At 40.6% G+C, this 25,302-nt stretch overlaps 1 long non-coding RNA gene across 1 annotated transcript in view; it reads left to right on the forward strand.

Moving 5' to 3' along the window:
- Positions 1 to 5,064: 5,064 nt before the first annotated feature.
- Positions 5,065 to 25,302, forward strand: part of LOC308617562 — a 33,565-nt gene continuing 13,327 nt past the window's right edge. Inside the window, exon 1 of the long non-coding RNA XR_014015888.1 lies at positions 5,065 to 5,311. This is a non-coding gene — a long non-coding RNA (uncharacterized lncRNA). The remainder of the gene's footprint in view (positions 5,312 to 25,302) is intronic.

Here is a 25,302-nt window from a genome sequence, read left to right on the forward strand (position 1 = left end):
GCTAAGATGGCTTTTACATTTTTTAAAGGTTGGGGGAAAAATCAAAAGAATAATATTTTGTGGTATATGAAAATTATATGAAGTTTAAATGTCAATGTCATAAATAAAGTTTATTGAAACACAGCCATTTCTTTACATTATTAGCTATGGCTGCTTTTACACTAATGGCAGAGTGGAATAGTTGTGACAGAGAACATATGGCCCTCAAAGCCTAAAATATTCACTATCTGGCCCTTTACAGGAAAGGTTTGCCATCCACCACCCCCCAACCTTGAGGATGAGAGGGAAAGGCCAGGAAGCACTAAGGCACTAATGCACATGAAGGTATATATATACCTATGACACGCATCTCTGACCGCCAGCCCAGCAAACTCAACAGATGCCACGTGGAACAGAGACAAATTGCCCAGCTGAGCCCTCCCCAAATTCCTGACCTACAATATTAAAAGCAAAATAAATGGCTGTTTTAAAGCACTAAGTTTGGGTAGCTGGTTACATGGAGATAAATAACTGAAACACCTCACAATCTTACCTACAAAAATAGGTATTATCCAGCTATTTAAGATGAGGAAACAGGCGCAGAAAGATTGAATGACTCATTCAAGGTCACACAGCTGGTAAATAGGGAACTGGGATTTCACCCCAGGTCCTTTCACTTCCTAAGCTTTATTTATGACACAATTAACACTGTAATATTTGACCTTTTCTCTACTGCTATTCTTTTTTTTTAAAGGGCAGACATTACTTTATAGAGAGCTGCTATTTCATTCATTTATTTTTATTTATTTATTTTTAGCTGTGTTGGGTCTTCATTGTTGCGAGGGGGCTTTCTCTAGTTGTGGTGAGTGGGGGCTACTCTTCGTTACGGAGCGCGGGTTTCTCATTGCAGTGGCTTCTCTTGTTGCAGAGCACAGGCTCTAGGCGCACGGGCTTCAGTAGTTGTGTCTCGTGGGCTCCAGAGTGCAGGCTCTGCAGTCATGTGGGATCTTTCTGGACCGGGGCTCGAACCCGTGTCCCCTGCATCGGCAGGCGGATTCTTAACCACTGAGCCACCAGGGAAGTCCACTACTGCTATTCATTTTATGCCCCATGTCAGTCTTCATTCATTTAACAAATGTATTGCACGTAAGCTCTGCACTTAAGCTTTGTGGGGAAACGAGATGAATTCAGATAATATTTGAAGATTTTACTTAATTTTTTACTTAGCTAAGAAGACCAAGAGTAATAGTAATATGATGATACATGAAACATTTCAAATTCAAATTCAGCATATTTATTCTGAAGCTCATGGACGACAGAATCCCATTCTAGGCAATCAAACTTTCAGAAAAGCTCTGCATTTGATCCTAATGTCACAGTCTTAAGATTTATTTTTTAAAAAGAACAGGTCAGTGAATAGATGAAAAAAAAAGCTGATTGAAAGCTCATTCCACCTATCCACAAGGTTAGTTACATGTCAGTTGTTTTTTCTTCATTTCAGATTAACTGTGTTCTTCCATGTTTAAAACATATGTAACGGCACCTGAATAGAAGTTACACAGCTGGAAACCATTAGGATTGAAAAGCAACAGAGAGTAGGAAGCAAAGCCTAGGGAAGGTGATTTTGAAGGATCAGGGGAAGGAATGTGAAAAGAAGTATAGAAGGATATTCCACGCTGTTTGCCAGTCTTTTCCTGAGGTCATTAGTAGAGACAGATTACTCAGTGAAGACCATCAGCTGGGAACACAGCTAGATGAAAACACTAAGGAGAAGACCAAGACAGCCATGGGTTTAAGGCTATTTCTTTGCTTATCAAGGACCTCTTTACCACCCTACTTAAGTGTTGGTGTCTTGAGGGCAGAAATATGACACCCAGTCCATGGTGTGTGGCCACTGGCTCATACCAGCTTGCAAGAGGTATTGTTAAAGGGCTTCCCTGGTGGTGCAGTGGTTAAGAATCAGCCTGCCAATGCAGGGGACACTGGTTCGAGCCCTGGTCAGGGAAGATCCCACAGGCCGTGGAGCAACTAGGCCCGTGAGCCACAACTACTGAGCCTGCGCTCTAGAGCCCGCGAGCCACAACTACTGAGCCAGCGTGCTGCAACTACTGAAGCCCATGCACCTAGAGCCTGTGCTCCGCAACAAGAGAAGCCACTGCAATGAGAAGCCTGTGCACCACAACGAAGAGGAGCCCCCACTTGCCACAACTAGAGAAAAGCCCGCGCGCAGCAATGAAGACCCAACACAGCCAAAAATAAATAAAATTAAATTTAAAAAAAGCTATTGTTAAAATTTCAGAAATGTCTGGGAGTCATTTGTTAAATCTTGGTAACTTGAAATCAGTCATAGGAGTAGTATTTACACCATGGAAATTGGCAAATGCTGCAAATCAGGGCTCTTTTCCCAGAAAGCCAGTTTACCAGCACTCCACTAAGACAGAGTCCATTATAATGATTAACCAGGAGTCAGCAATCCTTTCAATATGGAGTTTATAATAAAATACAAGCAATAGTTACAATAATGCTTTAAATTATTTTCAGTGACATGAGAAAAAAAGCTGGAATTAAAACCTTATCTCTAAGATAGTCTCAAGAATATTAAAACAGAGCTATGTATTGAAAAAATATTAGAAAGAAAATAGATCAATATCTTCACAGGGGCTATCTTTGCGATGTGGATTTAGAGGTGATTTTTGTCTTATTCGTTATAATTGTATCTTTCAAGTATTCTACAAGAATTAGGTGTTAATTTCTTAATTTAAAAATCCAGGGACTTCCCTGGTGGTGCAGTGGTTGAGAGTCCGCTTGCCGATGCAGGGGACACAGGTTCGTGCCCAGGTCCAGGAGGATCCCACATGCCACAGAGCAGCTGGGCCCGTGAGCCATGGCCACTGAGCCTGCGCGTCCGGAGCCTGTGCTCCTCAACGGGAGAGGCCACAACAGTGAGAGGCCTGCATACTGAAAAAAAAAAAAAATCCATTAAAATGATGTGCCTAGGTATTAACCCTTTTAAAATTTTGTTTACAGAGGGGACAGGGGGAAGGGACACAGGAAGAGAGAACGGAAGGGGAGGGCGTTCCCCTTCTCCTCCTTTCAGTCCAGTGAGAATGGAGTTGAAGAGTAACCATCGCAGTTTGATTCGGGCTAGGGGTTCTGTTAGGAGTGGGGGTGGGAAGAGTAGAGGGGTGGAAAGACAAATGGATAAAGAAAGGCAGCAAATGTAGTAGAAGGAACACTATAATGAGAATCAGAAGTTCTATTTCTAGCAGCTAAAGTAAGAAGCCATGTGATGATCATTTAACTTTGGGGGCATCCATTTCTTCACCTCTAGAGTGAGTAGGTTACACTAGAAAACGATGCATGAATTTCATTCTAATCAAGATCTTTGGGCTTCCCTGGTGGCGCAGTGGTTGAGAGTCCGCCTGCTGATGCAGGGGACACGGGTTCATGCCCCGGTCCGGGAGGATCCCACGTGCTGCGGAGCGCCTGGGCCCGTGAGCCATGGCCGCTGGGCCTGCGTGTCCAGGGCCTGTGCTCCGCAGCGGGAGAGGCCACAACAGTGAGAGGCCCGCGTACCGCAAAAAAAAAAAAAAAAAAGATCTTCTGTGTGACCTTCCTCTTGAGGACAGCCAGCTTTCAGGGTGGATGGGGGCACCATGCAGCTCCCCTGACAAGGGAAATGCAGTGCCAGAAGACTCCAGAGAAGGAATGTTTGCTGGAGAGGAAGGAAGTGAATTTTGGCAAGGTGAGAGTAGGAAGGTGTTATTTAGTGATAATGCTGGTAGGAAACTTTGTCCTAATTAAAAAACTTTTCAAAGGTATTATCAAAGGGGTTTTTGGGGACAAAAATAAGATTTCAGTTTTGTTTTATTTTATACATAGATGAAGAGTTCGTGCTTTCACAGATGTATTTCTAACTTCTACCAAGGAATTTCTGCATGTGGTCTGTATGCTAAGATCCCTGGTTATATGTTATAATGGGCAAATCGCGCATCTTCTAACATCTCATATATGCTATCGGTTTCCTGGAACACAATAATTTCCATCTTGTAGTACTTTAGACATGTCTCTTAAAAATCCAGGTATTTTCTAGGATCACATTATAAAATAGACAAATCTCAAAAATATAGTAGAATTTTTACTGGTTAACTCTGATACCAGTTTAGTTAGATAGAGGTGGAAACTAATAGTTCAGTGCATTGCTTTGTATATGGGTTCTAATTATGTATTAGTTATTATATATCTATAATATAATAGATATTAGTTATATTATATAGATAGATATTAGTTATATTAAGTTCTTGCTTATTTCTATAGATTATTTTATGTCTATTACAGTTATTCTCAGTCATTTGGAAGAAAAAATTCTCTTGATGGAATAAGATATGATGATTCCAGGGCTCCCCTGGTGGCGCAGTGGTTGAGAGTCCGCCTGCCGATGCAGGGGACACGGGTTCGTGCCCCGGTCCGGGAAGATCCCACATGCCGCGGAGTGGCTGGGCCTGTGAGCCATGGCCGCTGAGCTTGTGTGTCTGGAGCCTGTGCTCCGCAACGGGAGAGGCCACAACAGTGAGAGGCCCGCGTACCGCTAAAAAAAAAAAAAAGATATGACGGTTCCAGACTATATATTTTAAATAGTACATTTTAATCTTTTATAAAACTTGATTCAAAACATGCCATGTGCATGCCTTTTCCTCATAGAGCGTTGTGGTTTTTTAATAAGTTTATCAGTGAGCTAGTCATATACGTATGTGAAGTGGGAGCTAGTTGCTTCTTTCTGTTTTAATTGTATTTTTGAGACATTGTAAGAAAACCGTCAATGTTGCCTTCCACTGAGTCCATCTTGCAAACAGACCTGGCCTGGTTTAGCTTCCCCAAGGCGGCCTTCTGTGCTGTGTGGGGCTGGGCGTTGAGGCCACGGACACATCTGTAACCAAACCAGCAAGCGTCAGTGGGAGCTGAGATTCATTTCTGTGGAATGAGAGCCTCTCATTCCTTTGTTCTCGATATTTCCTGGCAACGTGTCCACAAGCACATGCGATTAACAGATGGTGGAAGGCATAATTGGGATTTTTATCATAACATATCCCCCATGCTTCCATCATGCACCAAAGGAGCAGAGATGTATGGGCTACCTCACTGTATCACAGCAGGATTAAACACATCTACTTCAAACTTCTAAAGGTTCTCACGACAGCCTTGACCGTTCAGTTATATCTGGCTTTCTATCAGAAGAACAGAACCCACTTCAGCAGACCAGTTCATATCAGATCCTTTAAAGATCAGCGGTTACTATGAGAGAGATTGGTTTCTGCAGAGCTGACCTGATCTGGTAAGTTGAGGCACACATCTGTGCTACACAGCTGAGGCCTACGGGATGGTCATAGTCCTGAACTTTGTACAGACAACTGCGCCCCAAAACCCATGCAGATGACAAGTTCTCATTTGCTTAACCCTGTAATTATGTGCTGCGCCAGTTAAAAAAAAAAAAAGCAGGAGTAAGTATGGGAAAAACTTATGCAAAGAAGCTGAGAGGACTCATTTTGATTTTTTTTCTTGTTGTTCAAATCTTGCGTGCGTCTTCTCAGTTCAGAATCAAAATTGTCGAGGTCGGCTTTATAAAAGCATGTATCTATTGCATGTTTTCTTAGAGAAAGTGAAATCCTTCATGATTTATGTGTCTAAAGAAGTACCGTCCATGATGATGTTCACAAGACTCCTGTGCATTTACACAGCTTGCATCATCCAAAGAATTTAAGGGGCTTTGTTAAAAGTAGCTGCTGGGCTTCCCTGGTGGCGTAGTGGTTGAGAGTCCGCCTGCTGATGCACAGGACACGGGTTCGTGCCCCGGTCCGGGAAGATCCCACATGCCGTGGAGCGGCTGGGCCCGTGAGCCATGGCCGCTGAACCTGCGCGTCCGGAGCCTGTGCTCCGCAACGGGAGAGGCCACAACAGTGAGAGGCCCACGTACCTCAAAAAAAAAAAAGTATTTGCTAGTTGAGAATATTCACATTACACCCAAGACGATTAAAATTGCAAGACTGTCATCTTGGCAGATGCCTGAGCACTGCAGTCAGTGAGGTTTATATTTGGCAATCAATGGCATAGCTAAAGAATTAGCTCAGAAAGCTTGAAATCTAAGATGGCAGTGGTTATAGTTGGTGGTCAGGACCTGGGACCGACTCTGGAATCAGATGGCTTGGTTCAAGTCTGATTCTTTCTCCTACAAGCTAAGTGACTTTGATCAAGACACCGACTTTTCAAGCCTTGATTTCCTTATTTCTAAGGGGGCATGAAAATAGGACCTACCTCATAGGGTTGTTGTAAAAATTAAATGGAATTATATATTAAAAGTGCCTAGCATTGTGCATGGTGCATAGTATGTACTCAATAAACATTAGTTATTATTATTCATACAAAGTGATAAACAGGGCCAGGTACATAATTTTCAGGCCCCAAGGCAAAGTAAAAATGTCGGGTCCCTTGTTCAAAAAGCAGGGAAAAATACTACTGAAGGTGTTAAAATATAAAGCATTTCCTTTTTTCCCCGCCCTCTCTTTCTTGACTGGTTGTGATGTTGTTCTTGTTTTTAACTAGTAGATTTTATGTTTTTAGAGCAGTTTAGGTTTACAAAAAAATCTAGAAGAAAGTACAGAGTTCCCATATACCCCTCCCCCCCCCCCAGTTTCCTCTTTTATTAATATATTTATTTCCATTAGTGTGGTACGTTTGTTATCAATAGTGACACATAATTATTAATTAAGTCCATAATTTACATTAGGGTCCACTTTTAGCATTGTACAGTTCTATGGGTTTTGACAGATGCATAGTTATGTATCCACCATTTCATTATTCTCCAGAGTAATTTCACTGCCCTAAAATTCCCTTGTGCTCCATCAATTCATTCCTCCTCCATGCTCCCCCAAATCCCTGACAACCACTTGATCTTTTTACTGTCTCCTTAGTTTGACCTTTTCCAGAATGTCATATAGTTGGAATCATACAAAATGATTTTTTCAGTCGGCCTTCTTTTACTTATCAATAAGCATTTAAGATTTTTCCTCCAAGACTTTCTGTGGCTTGATATCTCACTTCCTTTTATTGCTGAATAATATTTCAATGTGTGAGTGTACCACAGTTTGTTTATGCATTCACTTATTGAAGGACACCTTGGTTGTTTCCAGTTTTGGGCAGCTATAAATAAAGTTGCTATAAACATTCATTTGCAGCATTTTATTGTGTGTGGACAAAAATTTTCAACTCATTTGGATAAATACCTAGAAGTGCAATTGCTGGATCCTATTGTAAGACTATGTTTAGCTTTGTAAGAAACCATCAAACTGTATTCAAAAGTGGCTGAACCATTTTGCATTCCCACTAGCAATGGATGAGAGTTCCCATTGCTGTACATCCTTGCCAGCATTTGATGTTGTTAGTATTTTGGATTTTTACCATTTCAGTATGTATGTAGAGGTATCTCTGTTGTTTTAAATTGCTATTCCCTAACGACATAGGACATTGAGCATCTTTTCATATGCTTATTTACATCTGTATATCTTCTTTGGTGAGGTGTCTGTTTAGATATATATTTTTAAAATAAACAAATTTATTTATTTATTTATTTGGCTGTGTTGGGTCTTCGTTGCTGCGCACGGCCTTTCTCTAGTTTTGGTGAGCTGGGGCTACTCTTTGTTGCGGAGCACAGGCTCTAGGCTCGCGGGCTCAGTAGTTGTGGCTTGTGGGCTCTAGAGCACAGGCTCAGTAGTTGTGGTGCACAGGCTTAGTTGCTCCGCGGCATGTGGGATCTTCCCGGACCAGGGCTCGAACCTGTGTCTCCTGCATTGGCAGGCGGACTCTCAACAACTGCGCCACCAGGGAAGCCCTGTATGCACTTTTTAATCAGGTTGTTTATTTTTTTATTGTTGAGATTTAAGAGTTCTTTGAATATTTTGGACACAAGCCCTTTCTCAGATACGTTTTTTACAAATATTTTTCTCCTAGTCTGTGGCTTGTCTTTTCATTCTCTTGATGGTATCTTTCAGAGAGCAGAAGTTTTAAATTTTAATGAAATCCAAGTTAACAATTATTTTTTCATCTCGTTTTGGCATTACATCTTAAAAACTCATTGTCAGGACTTCCCTGGTGGCACAATGGTTAAGAATCTACCTGCCAGTGCAGGGGACACGGGTTTGAACTCTGATCTGGGAAAATCCCACGTGCCAAAGAGTAGCTAAGCCTGTGCACCACAACTAACTAAGCCTGTGCTCTAGAGCCTGTGAGCCACAACTACAAGCCTGCGCACTACCACTACTGAAGCCTGCGTGCTCTAGGGCCCGCATGCTCCAAAGACTGAGCCCATATGCTGCAACTACTGAAGCCCGTGCACCGAGAGCCAGTGCTCCACAAGAAAAGCCACTGCAATGAGAAGCCTACGCACCACAACGAAGAGTAGCCCCCGCTCGCCACAACTAGAGAAAGCCTGCGCCCAGTAACGAAGACCCAAAACAGCCAAAAATAAAAAAACAAAAACAAAACTCATTGTCAAACACAAGGTCATCTCGTGTGAAATAATAGAAAAAAATATATATTGGTCTCTGCCCCTGTTCCTGGCACAGAACTCCTAAAACTCTTGTAATTTCCTAAGTGATAAGAGCACTAGGAGCTCTTTTGTCTAGTATTTCTAGTATTAGTTCTAATATTTAGTCTTTGACCTCAGTTTGTGACATGGAGCTCCCAAATCTCTTGGAATTTCCTGGGTGATAGGTCTGTCTTCTGTTCTAATGAACTGACTCTTGGTTAACTCCTTCATAATTTCAGGATGGAGGCCGGTTTTCAGAAAGACCAAGCCATGATTAGAAGTTTTGGAGTTTCAGCCTCACTCCCCCATCCTCCAGGAAGGGGAGAGGGGCTGGAAACTGAGTTAATGATCAATCATACCTACATGATGAAGCCTCCATAAAAATCGCCAAAGTGGGATTGGTTGAACACATCCGTATGCTTGAAGGGTATTTTACCCCAATTCTATGGGAATAGAAGCTCCTTTGATTAGGACCCTTCACATACCATGCCCTATGCATCTCTTCCATCTGTATCCTTTTATAATAAACCAGTAAATGTAAGTAAGTGTCTTCCTGAGTTCTGTGAGCCATTCTAGCAAATTATGGAACCCCAAAAGGGGGTTGTGGGAACCTCAATTTATAGCAGGTCAGTCAGAAGTATAGGTGACGACTTGGGAATTTCAATTGACCTCTGAAGTTGGGGCAAGGGCAGTCTTATAGGGCTGAGCCCTTAACCTGTGAGATCTGATGTGGTCTCCAGGTAGATAGTGTCAGAATTGAGTTAAATTGTAGGATGCCCAGTTATCAGAGAACTGCTTGATGTGTAGAAAACCCACACATCTGGTTTCAAGCGTGAAGTGAATTGTGGTAGTAGTGTGAGAATAAAGGACAATCCAGGAGAGATTTTCCATATGCCTAATGTTTATTTTTTACTATGTTATCTTCTAGAAGTTTGGTAGTTTTTTATTTTACATTTAAGTCTATGACCCATTTTGAGTTAATTTGTATGAAAGATATATGGTCAGAGTCTAAATTCTTTTTAAAAAACATTTACATGTGGATGTCCACTTGTTCCAGTACCATTTATTGAAAAGAATATGCTTTTTCCAGTGAATTACCTTTGCTTTGTCAAAGATCAGTCAACTATATTTGTGTGGGTCTATTTTTGGGCTTTCTATTCTGTTTCATTTGTCTGTTCTTTCAACACCACCACACTTTCTTGAAAACGTAGCTTTATAGTAACTCTTGAAGTGGTACAGTGCCAGTCCTCTGACTTTTTTCTTCTTCTTCAGTATTAAGTTTACCATTCTAGGTCTTTTGCCTTTCCAATATAAACTTTAGAATCTGTTTGTCAATCACCACAAAGTAACTTGCTGGAATTTTGATTGGGATCACATTGAATCTATACATCAATCTGAGAAGAACTGACATCTTAACAGTATCGAGTCTTATCCATGAACATGGAATATTTCTCCTTTTATTTACTTACTTCGGTTTCTTTTTTTTTTTTGTGGTACGCGGGCCTCTCACTGTTGTGGCCTCTCCCGTTGTGTGGAGCACAGGCCTCCGGACTCACAGGCTCAGCGGCCATGGCTCACGGGCCCAGCCGCTCTGCGGCATGTGGGATCCTCCCAGACTAGGGCACGAACCTGTGTCCCCCGCATCGGCAGGCAGACTCTCAACCACTGTGCCACCAGGGAAACCTCATTTCGGTTTCTTTTATTAGAATTTTGTAGTTTTCCTCATAGAGATCTTATACATATTTTGTTAGCTTTATACCTATGTATTTCATATCATTGTGTTTTTTATTTGCTATCTAATGCTGCTCTAAGTAAAGAAAAATTAAAATGTTATTATGAATTTTAACATTCGTTTTATATCATGCAATGCCAGATTTAAATGCAAATATAAGAACACTTCACTCATACATGGAATAACCAAAATTATACAATTTGTATTTCATAGTTCATGGTTGCATATGTATTTTGCTCTTGCCAGACCAGTGGAAAAGCTTTACAAAATTAGTTCAGCTGCTTTTATTTCACTTCTTGATACTCACGCATTCTACTAACACTCTCTGCCTTCCGCTTACTGATGAGCAAGGAAGGACTGAAAGAAAAAAGACATAATAGGTTTCCCTATCTTCCCCTTTTCTTCTTTGTCATCATTTTTGGCATAAGTGGTTAGCTAATGCAGAGGAATAACATGAGTAACAAAAAATATGTTAGTATTCCTTGATCGTTTATGTGCTTTAGAATGGCGTTGCCTTCTTTCTGCATTTAAAGCAAGTTCTGGTTCGAATAGAAAGCTTGGCTTCTCAGAGCTGTGAGCACCACTGCTTACTCAGTCATAGACATAACACACTTTGTACTTGCATCAGGTCTTACTGAACTCCCATGCATTGTGGGTTCACTGGGATTCTGTGCCAGTGGGCATCTTGAAGCCTATGCTAATGGGGTGGCAAGGAACAGTGGTGGACATTCATCTCTCCTGTATCCCTTCTGCTTATGTGCATTGAACTTCACTTACAAAACAGAGTTGAAAGATTAAATTATTAAGAATTTCAAGATGGCAGGCTTCCCTGGTGGTGCAGTGGTTAAGAATCCACTGGCCAATGCAGGGGACCAGGGTTTGAGCCCTGGTCCAGGAAGATCCCACATGCTGCAGAGCAACTGAGCCCCTGCACCACAACTACTGAGCCTGTGCTCTAGAGCCCACGAGCCACAACTACTGAGCCCACGTGCTACAACTACTGAAGCCTGAATGCCACAACTACTGAAACCTGCATGCCTAGAGTCTGTGCTTCGCAACAAGAGAAGCCACTGCAATGAGAAGCCCGCACATCGTGATGAAGAGTAGCCGCCACTTGCCGCAACTAGAGAAAGGCCGCGCACAGAAATGAAGACCCAACACAGCCAAAAATAAATAAATAAATAAATTTATTTTTTTAAAAAAAAGAATTTCAAGATGCCAACGGCATAGCATTAAACCAAGCACAGGGCCCCCTGACTGTGAGGCCCTTTGTATGCACATGATGCTTGTCCACGAAGCCAGCCCTGCTGATAACTGTGAAGCAATGAAGTTACAAGGCAGTGCAGCTGATCACAGAAGGATGTTTACTTAGAGAATAAAGAAGGATTCAGCTGCAAAGGACATGGAGTTGATCTCTGGTTCAAGAAACTAGGCCTCCAAATACAAAATGACTAGCCAGGATCCCACAGGTAAATAGTGGGATGGGGACTCGTCTTTCCATCCAAGCAGCATTGTTGACATTCATGATGTGATATTATTTCAAGCTTCCTCCTCCCTGGATTTCAGGTCTGACAGCATCCAAAAGTGTATTGAGCTTGAATTGATGCCTCTGGAAATATCCAGATTTATACAGGTGGAATCCACGCTGAAACCCAAAGCAGTCATGACGGTCACAGCTATAGCATTACTACTGGCCACCAACACTTGCTAAAGGTGAGACTAAATTAAAACTAGTCATAGTGATAGCTTTATAGTATTGGGCATTGGTCTATGGGGAAATAGAAAAGGAGGCATCTTCCTTCACGTGGAGAAAAGTGACTGGTCTGTGTGTATTCTTGGCAGCATTTTTTGCCATTTGAGCCAGGCTCAGATGCAGAAAGAACATGTAATTCAGAAGGGACTTCAGAGATAAACTCATCCAGCGGCTTCTTAACTGTGCTCTGTGGAAACCAAGGATCCCACAAAACTGCTTTCAGGGATCCACAAGCATTTGAGTGAATTTATTTTTAGTTATTTTTAAGACTAAAAATATGCATGCTATTCAAATGTGTTATAGATCAAAGCTGGATGCAGTGGTGGTCACAAATTGAGATCTCTTCAGTTGTTTCATTAGGAAATGTTATACTTTTCAACTTATAAATAAAAGTGGTATTCCCCTTTTATCTGTTCTATGTATTGGGGAGCCATGTGAGACTTTATTTTAAGAAAGGGTTCCCTTGAATAAAAGTAAAGTTTGAAAAACACCGATCTATTCATCCTCCTTCATTTAAACCTCTTAGGACAGTATCAGGAATCATAATAGATGCTCAACAAATATTAGCTGTCATTATTTCTTACAGATGGAAAGATTGAAGCCCATGTTGACCAAGTGACTTGTACAGCATATCCTGATATTTAGCAAAACTCCAGTTTGTGTCCTGACTCCTAGATCATTTCTCTTTTCACGCTATTGCAGTTACCTCCACACCCTATCCCTGAGAAAGCAGCTAAAATTTTAAGTCTAGCAGGCATGGACTGTTTTTATGGTCCCTTTGGTCCTACCCTCTTCGTGGTCTTACAACTAGTTTGAGAGAGAGAAAGAAAGGAGGAAGAGGAGGAGGAGGAGAAAAAGAAAGGAAGGGAGGAGAAAAGAGAAGAGAGGACTTCTCTAAAATATGTTTACAGCACTTATCCCAAAGTCTCCCTACCCAGGAGGTTAAAGGATGAGTTAAAAAGAGTCCCAGATCCCAATCAAAATTCCAGCAAGTTATTTTATGTGCATCAACAAACTGATTCTAAAGTTTATATGAAGAGGAAAAGACCCAACACAATATTGAAGTTGAACAAAGTTGGAGGACTGATGCTACTTAACTTCAAGACTTATTCTAAAGCTATGGTAATCATGACTGTGTGGTATTGGTGAAAGAATAGACAAATAGAAACAGTAGAACAGAATAAAGAGCCCAGAAATAGACCCACATAAATGGAGTCAACTGATCTTTGACAAAGAATATAAGGCAATATAATAAGGCCATATAATAGAACAGAGATAGTCTTTTCAAGAAATGGTGCTGAAACAACTGGACATCTACATGCAAAAATATGAATCTAAGCACAACTTTACACCCTTTACAAAAATTAACTCAAAATGCATCATTGGCCTAAATGTAAAATGCAAAGCTATAAAACTCCTAGAAGATTACATGGGAGAAAACCTAGATGACCTCAGGTTTGACAATGAGTTTTTAGGTAAAACACCAAAGTCAAGATGCGTGAAAGAAATAATTGATAAGTTGGATTTCATTAAAATTAAAAACTTCTGCTCTGCAAAAGATACCATTAAGAGAATGGAAAGTTAAGCCACAGACTGGGAGAAAATATTTGCAGAAGATCCATCTGATAAAAAACTGTTATCCAAAATATACAAAGAACACAAAACTCAAAAATAAGAAAACAAACAACTCAATTTTAAAATGGGCCAAAGACCTTACCAGACACCTCACCAAAGAATATGTACAGATAGAAAATAAGGATATGAAAAGATACTCCACATCATATGTCATCAGGTAAATGCAAGTTAAAACAACAATGAGATACCACTATATACATATTAGAATAGCCAAAATGCTGGCAAGAATGTGAAGAAAAAGAACTCTCATATGTTGTTGGTGGGAATACAAAATGCCACTTTGGAAGACAGTTTGGTGGTTTCTTACAAAACTAAACATAGTCTTACCATATGATCCAGCAGTCATGCTCCTTGGTACTTGCCCAAAGGAGCTGAAAACTTACGTCCACACAAAAACCTGCACAAGGATGTTTAAAGCAGCTTTATTCACAATTGCCAAATCTTGGAAGCAACTAAGATGTCCTTCAGTAAGTGAATGGATAAACAAATTGTGGTACATCCATTCAATGGAATATTATTCAACACTAAAAAGAAATGAGCTGTCAAGCCATGAAAAGACATGGAGGAATCTTAAATGCATATTATTAACAGAAAAAAGCCAATCTGAAAACTCTGCATACTTTTTGATTCCAACTGTAAGACATTCAGGAAAAGGCAAAATTTTGGAGACAATAAAAAGATCACTGGTTGCCAGGGATGGGGTGGGTGTGCTATTGTTGGTAGGAATGGAGGGGAGAGAGAAATAGGCGGAGCACAGAGGATTTTTAGGGAGTGAAAATACTCTGTACAATATTCTAATGAAGAATATATGTCATTATACATTTGTCCAAAGCCAAAGAAATAAAATACCAAGAGTGAACCCTAATGTAAACAATGGACTTTGGGTAATTATAATGTGTCAAGGTACATTCATCCTTGGTAAAAAATGTACCATTCTGGTGAGTGATATGGTACATTTTGATAATGGAGGAGGTTATGGAAGCAAGGGGTATATGGGAAATCTCTGTACCTCCTTCTCAATTTGGTTGTAAACCTAAAACTGCTCTAAAAAGGTAAAGCCTTTAAAAAAAGGATTAAAAAGAAAAAAAAAAGCCCAGGGCAGGATGGGAGGGAGGAAAGGAAGTTGTGATGGAATCGTGCTCATTGAAACTCAAATCAGCAACTAATCCCTGACCTATGCAAGGGGCACTGTTCTAGGCACTAGAGGATTTCAAAGGGTTGTCTTCAGAAGGTTAAAAGCTTGTTACAGAGACAAGACAAAAAACATATGGAAAGTTAAGTAAAAACAAAACTGTGAGATAAGTAAATGGAATTAAATAAAAATCATTCACAAAGGAGTTAGAACACGGCCTCTCCTCAAGCCCAATAACTTTTCAAGCCTAATAATGCTACACCAAAATATAAAAAGCATATTCCCCATCTCCCACCCAATTCCTAAGGAGGCGGTGAGTGTAGAGTGATGGTCAAAAGCATGCACTATGGAGCGAGGCTATCTTGGATGAAATCCTGTCACAATATTCTACTGTCTGGGTGACCTTGAGCAAGTTACCCAACTTCTCTGAGCCTTGATAACCTCAGCTGTTAAATCAGTAGTAACATACCTATCTATACAGTTGTTGTGAGGGTTAAATGAAAGGCATTTTGGGGCTTCCCTGGTGGCGCAGTGGTTGAGAGTCCGCCTGCCGATGCAGGGGACACGGGTTCGTGCCCCGGTCCAGGAGGATCCCACATGCCGCGGAGGGGCTGGGCCTGTGAGCCATGGCCGCTGAGCCTGCGCGTCTGGAGCCTGTGCTCTGCAACGGGAGAGGCCACAACAGTGAGAGGCCCGTGTACTGCAAAAAACCCCCCCCCCCAAAAAAAACCCCAAAACAAACCAAAAAAGTGAAAGGCATTTTGAACAGTGCCTGACACACAGTAAGGCCTCAATAAGTTTTAGTAATTATAATTCTCTACTTTTTTCTTTTCTGTCATGAAAATTCAGAGCCAAAGTAGTATTTAAAGTGTTCTGGCCTTCCTTCTGTGCTACTCCTGCTGGTTGTCATTTTACTGCCTAGTACAGCTTCTGTTCTGACATTTAGTCAATGTTGTAGACCAAAGAGAAGGAAAAATATCTCCCATATAGGTAAAGACACTTCCAAGAAGTCAACTGGGGACATAAACGAATTTGATCTTTGGAGATGATACCCTGTCATTTTTTTTTTTTTTTTTTTTATTGCTGTGTTGGGTCTTCGTTTCTGTGTGAGGGCTTTCTCTAGTTGTGGCAAGCGGGGGCCACTCTTCATCGCGGTGCGCGGGCCTCTCACTGTCACGGCCTCTCCCGTTGCGGAGCACAGGCTCCAGATGCGCAGGCTCAGTAGTTGTGGCTCACGGGCCCAGTTGCTCCGCGGCATGTAGGATCTTCCCAGACCAGGGCTCGAACCCATGTCCCCTGCATTGGCAGGCAGACTCTCAACCACTGCGCCGGGAAACCCTCTAGCCTGTCATTTTAAGGGAGAGAAGTGAGGTGAAGAGACTGCTTAGTCTTGGGGTGATACAAGAAAGGCAATGGCAGTCACTGAAAACACCAGGCTGTGGGAATGTGTCTTGAAGGAAATTAGGTCTGGCTGCAGACGCTGAGACAAAGGTTACATTTTTTGTCTTCTCTCATTGACCTTGGCTAACAGAGCAGCTGCCATCTTGAACGTAATTGACCTCTGTGCCAAAAAGAAGAGTGATCTGAGGACTCTCAAAACAGCAATTATATGCTCTGATTTATTTCATTTTTTTCATCTTGTTTGTTAGAAATAGTCACATGGCCTGAGCCAACCAAAAAGGGCCGACAAAGTGCAATATGACCACATGTCAGATTGCGGAGAGTTGGAAATATCTGGTGAATAGTTCTTCTAGTAAATGCTGGTGAAAATATAAATATTTGTAGACTGGGATAGAGTAGAGAAAAACAAGTAAAAGCAACTTCTAGATTTTCCAGCAACCAGAGCTCTTTGCTAAGTCTTTATAATATTGTCTTAATGTGGGATCCATTGACACTGGAAAATTACTTTGCTCAGTTGAGCTTAATGAGTGCAACTGACAGGGAATCAGTTTGAACTAGGTCTGAAGTGACCCAGTATTGATTCATAATTTTCTGTTTATCACATTTATTTTTAGGCCAAAGGACTTCCTTGCCCATGAGGAATGTTTTATTTTGTTTTGTTTTGATTTTTTGGCAGTGTCACTCGGTTACCAGGATCTTAGTTCCCTGACCAGGGATTGAACCTGGCCCTCGGCAGTGAAAGCACTGAGTCCTAACCCCTGGACCACCAGGGAATTCCTGATTCTTTTCCCCCTCAGGAAGCCCATAGAATTTTGCTGGCCATTGCAACCATACACCCTGGATTTTCTGTGACAACCCTGACTTAAAATCTTCGACGCATTTTCCTCATATATTTGTCAGACCATGAGTCCTAAATTTTGGTCAGAAATGAGGTTTCTCTTCCAGAGGTCCAGAAGATCGCCAGTTGTTCAGAGCCTAGAGGACAGGGAAGAGCCCACAGCCTCCATAAATGAATAAATAAACTTCTGACACCACTCTCCAACTCTACACATTCTGGCACTACACACAAATTTAAAATATCCAGAAATCCCACTTTTCGTAACTTTGTGTCATTTATGGCTGTTCTGCGGGTGTTCTGCAGCCACTCTTCATCTTGTTTTTCATCAATACTTAGTCTATTGGTCTCCTTCAATCCACAGGGCTCCGTCCTCTATATTTTGATCACTCTTTTCCGTGGGGCAATGTAATTTTCACAGTATCATCCTGGAGTTCTTTGTGTAACTATCTTTCTAGACTAGGAATGCCTTCAAGGTCGGGGCTGGATAAACACATAAATAAATGGGGGAAATCCAAAGACCAAGAACCCTTTAAAAAGGTTTAAAAGTATGATTAAAATATCATTAAAAAATCGACATGGCAAGTAACAGGAGCTCAATAAATGCTTAAATTAATGAAGTTGTGGTTTACATATTCTATCCTGAAGATTTCCTATTTTCTACCTACATGTCAAAGTGATTGTTGAAAGGAACACAGACTGATAAAATGAATAAGTCAGGAAGCAAACTGTCATTTATAGGAAGGTTCTGCCCATGGAAGCTGCTTACTGGTAGTTTTTAGCAAGAGTGATGAGTGATTTGCCTGAACCCAGCCATCTCTAATCTTCTCCCCCTTGTGGTCAGTGGGAGACTTGTTTTAAGTGGCTGGTTTGGGTTTCTTTCCCTTTATGGCTTTCATTCCTTTAGTACCATATTCTGACCTAGAGAAACAATCATTCACAGACAAAAACCAAACTCAGACTGCAAATATTTTAACAGTAGATGTGGTCTGATGTGAATGCAGAAGGACCCGAGGACCCGGTCCCTCTTCTTCTGATCTCTTCCTTTCTTGACCAGTTCCTTTATTTCCAGCTCAAAGCCCACCACATCCAGAAAGTTTTACCTGATTTCTTGCTCTTTGGGTCTTGGGGTTCACCTTGTGGATTCCTCCATCAAGATGCCTATCACTCTGTACATCTGCTTCCTAGATAGTCATCTCTGCTGGACTGTGAACCCCTTGGGCAGGGCAGGGAAGGCAGGGGCAGGAACTGTGGCTTGCATCTCTTTATTCCAAAACATCTCTAGCGCCAGCTATAGAGCAGATGTTCAGTAAAGGTTTGTTGATATAAACAAGTGGTTTTTGCCATTACAACTTTAGGTAGACAGCATAATGCCCTTGGGTCCCAATTATCTCATTTATAAATGTAAGACTTTATAAACTATATAACCTGGACATTAAGTCCCTAAAGAGTCCATGAGTCTGGCATTATTTTTATCATCAGAATATTCTGCAAGGATTGCTCCCCTTTTGACTGCCAGGTCCTTCTCTGTAGGGCTTTTGAATACATTTTGATTTTATAAGGCCGCATGTTGCATGTCATGGTATGTCAATATTGGAGGTGGGAATGAAAAATAGCCCTGTAATTACTAGCAAAGATGGAATTAAAAAGATTTCTTTATGGTATAACTAATTGTATGAATAATTCTTTTTCAAAGAAAAACATCTATTTCATGAAGAGGTCAAAGAAGTTCATATTTACATATTTTTCAATCTGAAGACATACCAACTCATGGAAAATTCTTGAAGTATTTCTTCCCCTCGATGTGGAGCTTCTTTTACTCAATTTTCTCAACATACCAAGTTTTAGTAACATTTGACTCAAGAACCACAAAGCATTATTTAGTAAACATTCAGTTTGTGTTCAAGACATTTGAGGATGATGAAAATATATTATTTATAATATAAGTAAACTTTCCCCCCCAAAATTTTAAATTTCTACTTTGGTTCAATGAATGAACACTGAAAAATGCTTATGATTGTGAATATAAGAACTTTAACAATTAATACAGATTCTGCCATAAAACAAAACTGTGTCCAAACTGTCTAAGAGCTAGAAGACATCAGAAAGGGTCTACTATGAGTTTCTCAGTGAGACCTCATGAGAATTCCTTGTCCCATCCCGTCTCTGTTTTGGTTTTGTGAGAATCTGGGTCTAGTGTGAGGCAGAGAGCTGTGCTCAGAGTTACTGAAAGCTGAAACTTTGCTCTCCCTGAGGTAGGGAGCATTCAAAAGAAGTGGGAATGTTTGGAGGAGACAGTTCTTTCAAAACTGAGGTAAAATTTTTTCAAGTTAAAGTAAATTTGGAAGCCTATGGATATTTTTAATGAGCCAATTTAGGACAAGAGAAATCTTCAACTCATCAGAAAATAGAATATTGATATTGAAGAAAGGAAAGAAAAATAAATTTTTTAGATAAGAGAATCTTTATTCTTAAGCTATTTTTTTTAAAGAAAACCTCACTACTAGCTTGTAAAGATAGGCTGTTAGATTGTAAAGAACTGCATCTTGAAATGTAAAGATGTAAAGTGGCCCCTTAATGAAGCCTTTCTTCATCTTTACCTTTATTGTTTATTTATTTTAAAGAAAGGGTTTAAAAATTTTTTTAAATTTATTTATTTTATTTGTTTTATTTTTGGCTGCATTGGGTCTTCATTGCTGCACGTGGGCTTTCTCTAGTTGCAGCGAGCGGGGGCTACTCTTCGTTGTGGCATGCAAGCTTCTCATTGTGGTGGCTTCTCTTGTTGCGGAGCACCGGCTCTAAGCGTGCGGGTTTCAGTAGTTGTGGCATGTGGGCTCAGTAGTTGTGGCTTGCGGGCTCTAGAGCGCAGGCTCAGTAGTTGTGGTGCACAGGCTTAGTTGCTCCACAGCATGTGGGATCTTCCCAGACCAGGGCTTGAACTTGTGTCCCCTGCATTGGCAGGCAGATTCCTAACCACTGTGCCACCAGGGAAGTCCCATCTTTACCTTTATTGCACTCTTTGCAGGAATGTAGGTGCATGTAAGTCTGTGTGGACAAGATTGCATTTGCTCCTAGAAGGCTAGCTGGGAAAAGGTAGCCCTATTAAAATCAGGAGGGCCTTGTCTTCTGAGGTATTTTATTTTTGCTAGATAAAAAATCTACTGAAAAACCTTACCAAATGTCTAAGGGTGATTTCAGATCTTCTATTTATTATCCTTGAGAATGTCTAATAAATTAAGTTCATGTTGTTTTTGAGTTCTAATAAATAATAAAAGCTTATTAACTTTGTGACCACAAAGACCTGTTTTCTTTAATGATGTGCATGTACTTCTACTTTTCCCCCCCTTTGGTCTGTTCCTAGGAAAATAACTGTATATTCATATATCAGAGCCATTGGTCTTTTTTTTAAGGCTTTGTGATTTGACAGAAGTGAAACAGGAGGGAAGGGGGCAGGGTACAACCTTTGAAAGAATGGCATAGCCCAAGGACATGACATAAACTGATTAGAACCAAATGGGTCCAAGATGGCGAACAAGTCGACTTCCACTAGACCTTGAGCCTCTGTATAGGCTCACTGTAACACATCAGCAAGCTAAATGACACCCACAGGTGCCATGACAGTTCCAAGACCGACCATAAGGATCAAAAAGTGGGTGGTGGCCCAATTCTTGGAAATCCCCACCCCTTCCTAAAATAGCTGGAATACTCCTCCCACTCATTAGTCTGTGAAATTACCTATCAATATAAAAACTGACAACCCCATACCCTGGTGCCTTTCTCACCTGCTGAGATGGCCCACACTCTGTCTGTGGAGTGTGTTTCTCCCAAGGACTTTCTCATCTTCTGAGATGGTCCAAACCGTGGAGTGTGTTTCTCTGTAAATCCACTTCTTACCTATCACTTTGTCTCTCACTGAATTCTTTCTGCGATGAGACATCAAGAACCTGAGCTTCAGTAAGTCCTGAAACCAGGTGTGTGATCTCAGTTGGAAGACTGTGGGTTTTGGCCGGGTTCAAGTCCCAGTCAAGGTTTAGGCTGGATTCGAGTCCCAGCACATGAATTCAAGTCCCAATCTGAGGTGCATGGTTTTAGAACCAGGAACATAAGAGACACTCAATAAATATTTGCTGACTGCCTGATGGTTAACAGACATCCATTTCTTGGATATAATGAAAATTCCACTTAGGTTATAACAAGTTTATATAATTTATTTTAATCACAGTCATAATTTTACCTAAAGTTTTCATTTTGCTTCCTTCATTTGGATTTCCTGACCTCCGCAAAATGAAAGACTTAGAATTAAGTCATCAAGAAAAGTCATCTCTAGGGCTTCCCTGCTGGTGCAGTGGTTGAGAGTCCTCCTGCCAATGCAGGGGACACGGGTTCGTGCCCCGGTCCGGGAAGATCCCACGTGCTGCGGAGCGGCTGGGCCTGTGAGCCATGGCCGCTGAGCCTGCGCGTCTGGAGCCTGTGCTCCGCAGCAGGAGAGGCCACAGCAGTGAGAGGCCTGCAAACCCCCCCCCCAAAAAAAAAGAAAAAAAAAGAAAAGTCATCTCTAAAATCTGTGAAATAATGTGATGTGTGAGATTTGCTTCAAAATAATCTGGGAGGGGGGCAGGTAGTGGGAAGGGTGGAGATGAACAAGACTGGTCAGGAGTTGACAATTGTTGAAGCTGAGTGATGGGTACATGGGGGTGCTTTATACTATTCTACTTTTGTATATTGAAAAATTTCAATATATAAACTTAAAAAAAAGATTGGTAAGGTGGAGATAGGGATCTATGTAATATAGTTCCTGTGTCTATCCCAAGTTGTTGTTTTCTTTTTCTTTCTTTCTTTCTTTTTTTTTTTTTTTTCTTTTTTGCTTCTGGGTACCTTACTTCAAAGACAAATGGGAGTGGGGAAAACATCTCTAGGATCAGTAATGTGATAGTACTGTTTATCTCCCTAGCCCTAGGCCTCCTCTTGAGAAGTTTCTAGGCAGAAGTGAAGGCTTCTGGAAGCTTCTCAAAACTTACATTTGAGCTCCCTACCTTAGTTCCCTTTACCTTGTTTTCTAGATTGGAGGAAAATGACCTTTAGTTTCAGCAATCCATGGGAATGTGTGGGGAGGTGTTTCTCCATCGGGAACAAGATAATGGCAGCATTCCTGCCTGAGGAGAGGGCTGCAAGGATCTTTTTTCCTGTTGCCTCGAGGTACAGGCTGGTCAACTCAAATCAGCTGCTGCTGGCTGAGCCGGGTTTTCATTAATTATTTTGGGAATCATGTTGGCAACTTTTCCTTTTTTTGAGCCTTTGAAAAAACAAACACATCAAACAGTTTATATAGCTACTAGAAGAAAGATAAGATTCTTAACAACCGAACTACTGTACCTTGACCAAATTGTATTGTGTCCTGTGGGCGTGGGCTGCCACTGTCCTGACCATCTGATTTGTGAGTCTTTTCTGATCTTGCACATTTTACAGGTCACCTGTCTCAACAAAAGAGAGAAGAAATTCAAAGGTTGTCTTCGTTCTGGCCTTGTGAAATTTTCTTACACTCCTCCAGTGTCTTTGCTTTGCTTATTTAATAATTGAGCCAGTGTTAGCTTTCCTCTTTTTTCTCCCATTGACAAATGCTCAGATTTACATATAATACAATGAAATTCAATATATTTCTAAGAAGTCCACTCTAGGCAGCATAAAAATAAACTAATACATTTGTAGCACAACAATAATGTAAAAATTGGTTGTGTCAACTTGACGATTAAGTATTGGTTAACAGAATCAAAGCGTTTTTAGAGCTAGAAAGTTAAAAAAAAAAGTCCTTGGAGTTTATTCTAGCTAACTTTCTTACTTTATACAGTGGAGGTTACTGAGGCCCCCCAAAACAAAATGTCTTTTCCACCATCAGAGGTCCCTTCACAGAAAACTTGAGTTGTTTTTGCTGTCTCTGAAGAGCGGTTTCATGGAGCTTGACAAGAAGATAAATTGAGGGCTTCCCTGGTGGCACAGTGGTTGAGAATCCGCCTGCCGATGCAGGGCATACGGGTTCGTGGCCCCGTCCGGGAAGATCCCACATGCCGCGGAGTGGCTGGGCCCGTGAGCCATGGCCTCTGAGCCTGCGCGTCCGGAGCCTGTGCTCCACAACGGGAGAGGCCACAACAGTGAGAGGCCCGCGTACCGCAAAAAAAAAAAAAAAAAAAAAAAGAAGAAGATAAACTGAGCATGTCCATATTTCAAAAGTTACTGGTGACCTCTAGAAGTCACAGCAGAGTAGAAAAATGAAGTTGATATCCTCGGCTTTAGTTCATGCAAGACACGTACCAAGGAGTCTTAAGCTTCAGCATTCTCTCGGAGGCAATGTCATGTTTCTATTACAGAAAAAAAATAGAGAAAATTCAGCCACAAAAGGATCCAGTTCAAGAATTCAGTTAACGTGCATTTGGGAAATCAAAATATCCTTCTCATATTCAAAGAAAATAATTACTGTTAAAGTCCATTTTGAAGAAGTCTGCTTTTAATAATACTTTCTTTAGAGAATAGACACTCCAAAAAAAATTGGGAAAATAGATTCAGCCTCAAGTAAAATATTCTCTGTGCACCATACTGATAAGATGGAAATGGGGGGAAAAAAAGCTGTTTTGAAAAGCACCACTAAATGGAGAATATATTACCAAGTGAAATGCATTCAACATTTTAGTTCTGTTGAAAGAATAAAATATTTATAAGAATCAACTTTCTTCTTCTTGTGAACTGTATATTATTTATAGCTATGTAAAGCTACTGAAAGAACATTTAAAAAGGTAATTTAAAACTGTTTACATTCACTTATCTTTTTAAAGATTTTGACTTATTCCAACTACTGCCAGCACACATAGAATCTTTTCCACTCTAGAGGAGACAGAGCCCACTTTAAGCAACAGGAGTGGCCTTAACTACTTCTCTTGTGGTTTTGGGAGAGCGGGGGAAGAGAAGGAAAAAAAAGTCAGGAGGGTAGATGAAAGGGCTCCTTTCTAACAACCTTTTAAAAGTAAGATGCTTAGAAATACTTAACTATTGTAAACTTTGCCTCCCATATTTGCCAAGTGCCTGAAAACAAGAAATAAGGGAGACTGTAATAGTGGGCTATTAAGATAGAAAGAAGAAAGGCAACAAAGATAAATCCAGGGAAGGAAGGATGCCTGTGTATAGACACCAGAGAAGGAAGCAGGTCATAAATGTCGGGACCCTTGGCGCTATGAAGCACTTGTCCTTCCGTTCGTCTGTGGATGATGTAAAATAAATAACATCCTACACTTCTTATTTTCATTCCAGTTGGCTCAAGTGCATGAACTTTGAGAACTGGGTCATCTGTTCCTCCTACTGCTGATAAAAAATTTTGAACTGAGTAATTTTACCATGTATAAGCCTGATTATCTATCAAAAGAATCTTCTGAGAAAATTGGGTAGTGAGTGGACCTTTTAAGCCAGAGACATACTGTTGACATTATTTTAAGGGTCCTGGAGCAGCCTGTAAACCAGTGGTTTTCAAAACTATTTTCATTCATGATCCATTGTAAGAAATCTATTTTACATCACAACACATGTATATACACACATACACATAAATCTAAATTACTAAAATAAAAGTTTTGTGAAAAAATACTTCACCTTATTAGATATGATGCATTCTGATATTTGCCATTTCACTCTTTTTTTTTTTTTTCCAAAAATTCTGGTTTGTAACCCATTAAATTGATTTTACCACCAACTAAAGAGTTGAGACTCAGGGTGTGAAACACAGACATGAGCAAATCAGGGTACTGGATGGACTCAAGAATAACATGAGATTCAAGAATATGTTATTCGAATCAGACAAGTTTTGTACAGTTCAGAAGTTACCAACTTTGTGATTTATTTGCCATAATGTAAGACTTCAAACTTTTTGGAATCAAGCGTTTTTTGTTATCAATATGTGGCTTCCACTGGTAAAAGATGATTTGGCAGTATAGCTCTTTTAGATATTATACATGGTGCAGCGAAAAGAATGATTTCTTAGTTCCAGAAGGTCCAAGTATAAAGTTAGGGCCTGAAATTATAAAGAAAGTGAATAGTCTAAGCAGACAACTGAAAGAAAAAATGGACAACTGTCTGGAGGTAGCAAAGAGTTCTGAAAAATTTCAAAATGGTCACTATGACATTACACTTTTACTACTGAATTTACTTTTCCAAGGGACAATGAACCCTTCCAAGAATTTCACAATTAAGAGATCTTAAACTTTCTCTATGCCCCTCT

The sequence above is a fragment of the Mesoplodon bidens genome, assembly GCF_964165515.1.
Source record: "Mesoplodon bidens genome assembly, chromosome: 5".
Lineage (NCBI taxonomy): Eukaryota > Metazoa > Chordata > Mammalia > Artiodactyla > Ziphiidae > Mesoplodon > Mesoplodon bidens.